The sequence below is a fragment of the Miscanthus floridulus genome, chromosome 9 (genome assembly GCF_019320115.1).
Source record: "Miscanthus floridulus cultivar M001 chromosome 9, ASM1932011v1, whole genome shotgun sequence".
In the NCBI taxonomy this organism is placed as follows: Eukaryota; Viridiplantae; Streptophyta; class Magnoliopsida; order Poales; family Poaceae; genus Miscanthus; species Miscanthus floridulus.
Window position 1 is genome coordinate 75,166,370 of NC_089588.1, and position 5,075 is coordinate 75,171,444.

A 5,075-nucleotide genomic window follows, 5' to 3' on the forward strand; every position below is an offset into this window, starting at 1 on the left:
CCATCCTCCCTCTTCTCCACTGCCTTGACCCCATGTGTGACACCCTCTTCTCCTCTATCAGTGGCTAGCCTTGAGCCCTGCACATGCCACCCTTCGTCGGTGGTGACACCATGCGCACCTCCCTCTTCTCCATCGTCGGCCTTGACCAGCACACACTGCCCTCTGACCCGCAATCCCACGCAACCATCACCTAGATCTAGGCACACTCATCTCATAGGGGCGAGGTAGGGTTCCTGCGAGGCATGGTAATGGAGGCCACACCACCTCCCGTGACAAACGCATGTTGTTGCCCCACTGCCAACTCCTCCCAGTGCTTTAAATCTATGCCTCTACTACAGCTTGCCTAAGGTGGCGGCGAAGGTGCCATGGCCATACCACCAAGGCTAGATGAATCATCCTTGACACATGGGCAGAGTCCACCATCACCACCAGCCACCCGACACCTATGGCTGCACATGCGGCGAAGGACGAGCGAAGAGACACGCACAGCGAGGTGGGGAGTCGCGATGTGGAGGTGGAGCATTGGCAAATGGACGGGCAGTAAAGTCTTTTGCTTCGAGCATTGGTACCTATGTCCAGTGCTAGAACGATCAATATTTTGGGACGGAGGGAGTATGCTTTTTACATACACACTGTTTTGCACATCAATTGCAATTGGTGGTTGTTTCGATTGCCAAGTGTTAAATTCTTTGGCACCTCCACTTTGATTGTTAACACTATTAATAATGCTTCTTGTAAGATAAGGGATTAATTGACCCAACAACTCCATGAGAACCTTGTGAATCAATTGGAGTGGGGTGAGATTTTTTCATGGGGAGGACAAAGAAACCAACCTTGCACAACCAGAGGATACTCGATAGGGTTCACATCATAAAACCTTGTGTCGTATTCTTCTCATGTGGGATGCTATTAGAGAAGTACTAGAGAATTTGGCTAATGATACCACTAATACGTACAAGAGATATGTGGCTTTAGGTTTATTGAAACAGATGGAGCTCTTTGAATTTGTGCTTGTTTTTGCTTCTTATTGGGAAAAACTAATCATTTGTCACAATCCTTGCAAAAGAAAGATCAGAACATTATTCGCGTTGTAGGATTGATTGGGACAACACTATGACAAGTTAGTGAGGTATGGGAGAATGGCTGGGAAGAACTATTTGAGTAGGCAAAGACCTTTTTCTCTTATATAAGATCATTGTACCAAAAATGGAGGACACCATAATTGTTAGGGTCGCTCAAGGGGACGCGGAGAGCAATTAGTGACTTACTATCACCATTTGAGGTATGAAATGTTTAATATGGTGTATGATCATATTATTGTGAAAATTAATAATCGCTTTGCTAAAAAGTCTACTCAACTATTGAGATGCATTGCTTGTCTAGATCTAAGGAATTCTTTTGCCAACTATGACAAATCCAAAATATTATAGCTGGTTGAGATTTATAAAGATGACTTTTGCACATATATGACCTTTTATGCCTTAGAGGTAAAATTGACATATTCATTGGTGAAGTGAGAAATGATTCTACCTTTGGTCTGGTTGTCACAGGCCTGGAGATCTTGATATTAAGATGGTTCAAATTGATAGACACACATAGTTTTTCAGTTAGTTTATCGCTTCATTATGTTAGTCTTGACTTTGCCAGTTGCGATGCCACTGTTGTGAGATCCTTCTCAGTTATGAAATCTATCAAGACAGAGTTGAGGAATAAGATGGGGGTGATTGGTTGAATCATAGGATGATTTGTTATATTGAGCAAGATGCCTTTGCAAGCATCAATTGAAGATATTTTATATCATTTTCTAGAACTAAAGTGTGAAAAAGTTACCTCCATTATCTCAAACTAGTGCAAGTGGGATGTTGCTTTGATATATTCCTATCATTTTTGTCAAATGATGAATTTTATTTATGGACTGCACTGCTAATATTTTTAAATACCAAATCTATGTGTAGGTTCAAGTTCAGATGATGTTGTTGATGAAGACATGAGAGGCGAGGACGAAACAAACCATAATTAGTTAGGTATTTTTAACCACTTTCATGTTAACATCAATTATATTGTGGATTTAAGTATGAAATTAAGATATCATCGAAACTTATGCATTTATGAGCTAGTTTTGTTATTTACCGGTGTTAGCCCTGGTGCAAGGGGTATTGTAACCTAGTGTGGGTGGTATATATGCATTGATAATTGCCCTATATGTCAAAATTTATGAGCTCCACCACTGAATGTGGACTCGTTTCTATATAGAACTTGCTCCCATACTTGGAACCGACTCTCATGAAATAAAATATATGTTCTTTCTTGACCTTCTTCAATCTCCCCAACATGATGGATTCTAGAAGCACATGGAGAGGATCTGCAGGACAAATTCTAGAATTACCAAACTATACAGATCTATCCACCGCAAGGGTGTGTTGCCGGCGATGGCCGGGACCAGAAGGGAGAAAAAAATGGTCAAAGAAGAAGATGCTCATAGCAGTGAGGGTGCAACGGTCGGCCCATGGTTGGATCTAGTAGCTGCCAAAGCTCATGACAGGTTGGCCCGTGGTTGTAGCAGGTAGCGAATGTGCTATGGGGATGGGTGGTGGTGGCGCGGCATGGCAGGGAGGTGCCACGAGTTGGTGCAAGTCTGAGCCAAGGGACAAGGTCGACCAAAGACCCATGGTGCTAGTGGGAATCTTTTCCCTAGGCATGCAACACGAGCGAGCTTGCCACTAGGTGGTGGATCTTGTCACAGGCGAGATGATAGCCAGGGCTGTGAGGGAGGTGCTTCTATAGGGCAGCGACCGAGGCAATGAGCGGTGCAGGAGAAAGAAGGGGACACAGGTGGTTTAGGATGAGCTGTTTTTTTTATTTTGTGGGTCCCATGTACAGACTCAAATGGTGACTCTTACATTGGAGACATTTTCACAAGTGATATCACAACATTATATAGAGCCAAGGGCAGATCTATACACTAGAGATGCCCTAAGTTGCGTCTACAGATAGTTGTAGTGCTATTGCATGAAGCTTGACTCTACTTATAAGCATTTAAATCCTCATATCCACCTATATTTAGATGTTTGTAAGTTTAATTAAAGGTTGCATGCTTCTTTAATTGGAGGTTCAAAACTAAATACATTGTTCTTCTAAAAAAATATAATTAGGTAGGTTCTCAAACTTTATAAGCATTGCTCTACAACTCCATAGTTTTCATTTGCACATTTTTTAATTCGATCATGAGGTGTATTTCTTATAGGTATCATGTGCCCTTTACAAAAAGGTGGAGAATTATGAGATTGTGTTTTTGAGGTTACCACAATAAAGATTTTTGCTAGTCAAGCATGGAGGTTTACATGTATACTTGTTAAAGGTGTTGAATCACTATTTTGCACTTCTGTTCAATGAACTATGAGCTAGACCTTGCTGGGATACTTCTATTCTATTATCTAAAAATGTGCCCTTTACATGATGGTGCATTTAGTTTTGGTGATTTAGATGACAACACAAACCTAAGACTAACATGTGTGTGAAAGATGTACTAGACACGATCTTAATACGTTCAAGGGACATAGGAGAATAAGTGGTGTGAAAACTAGTGAAGAAATGGGGTAAAAAGCAACAAGTGTGCAAAAACTGCCTAGGATGGTCTGGTGATGGAGGCATTGAATGTGTCAGACTATAGGTAGGACTGTGAGGTTGCACTATGCAAAGTTCTATATTGGATAGTACGATGGGGATCATGCTCAAGCACTAGACGACTGAAGATTTGGCTGGACAAACCAACATAGAGGTGCCTCTCAGTGGAATGCTCCCCACCAGAACATGTGCTAGATGATCCGATGAGAAGAATACTACGTAAAGAGATCACTGGTGGCACATGGTGTCTTGGCCAGTCCACGACGTAGTGCACCGAACAATCTGGCGTGTATAATTGCATAGTGCAACGTATCATTCGATGTAGTTTAGAGGCATGGCCATTGTGTGTACACGGGAGATCTGGTAAAGGAGAAAAAGAATACAACGGAGCATATAGTGGGTAGAAATCTACTATGGCTACTGCAACAACTAGTGGCAACAATATGATCTGGTGCGACATATTTGAAGGCGGTGGATCATCCGCTGCAGTGTAGAAAAGTTGCATTGCCTAACTTGTAGTTGAGAGGTGTGGTGCTACATATATGAGTTCCCATAGGTTTTCTTGATGTTGTAGGAGTACCTTTAGGCTGTTAGAAGATAAGGAAGGTGTTTCTACACTCCATCCACCCTCTCTGGTGAATCAAGACCATACCCAAGGTTAGGATAAAGACCATAATTATTCATTCTTGTGAGTTGTGAGTGTTAGGCCTTAGAGTTTGAGAGAATTGTGAGTCAGGGCTATTGTCCCCTTGTATCTTAGTGAGCCAAAATGTTTGAGGTCTTTGTGAGCTTCTAATGAGGGTTTTGGTGTCCTTCCAGGTGTCAACCCTCTGATCTTCATGTGGATTAGTGGCAACTCAGTGTGCAATGAACGAGGGAACCTCTTCCTGCATGGAAAAAAATCTGTAGTGGATATGGTATCACCGGGACCAGGAGAGTTTGGTGGCAATGGTAAGACTTGGTGACTCATGACACTTTCCTTTGTTTGGTGGTGACCATAGAGTAAGTACAACGCCATGACTGAAAGAGAGTTGGTGTCCATGAGCATATTTCGGTGAAGCTCCAACATGGACTAGGAGTTGTGTTTGGGCAACCAATACCATGAATCTCCTTGTACTTGGAGTTTGCCCACTCTAACTCTAGCTCTCTTTACTTACTACCTTTATTGCTTCTATTTGTGTGACCTTTACCTTCCTAGGTAAGATATATGCTAGTTGATTGGACTATCTCTAAGTTGCAAGATTCTTTGTGGTGGATTGAGGGTAAGTTAGATCACATTAGAAAAAACTATAAATGGACATCATGTTAGACTTAGTTTTTTCATTTTTCTAGTGGTAGTTTTCAATGAGCCCTAGGATTAAGGTTTGAAATTAGACATCAAGTTCACCCACCTCTAGAGTGTTCATGGGACCTTTCAATTGGACTTTTTGGTTTCACCGCCAACTGAGCTT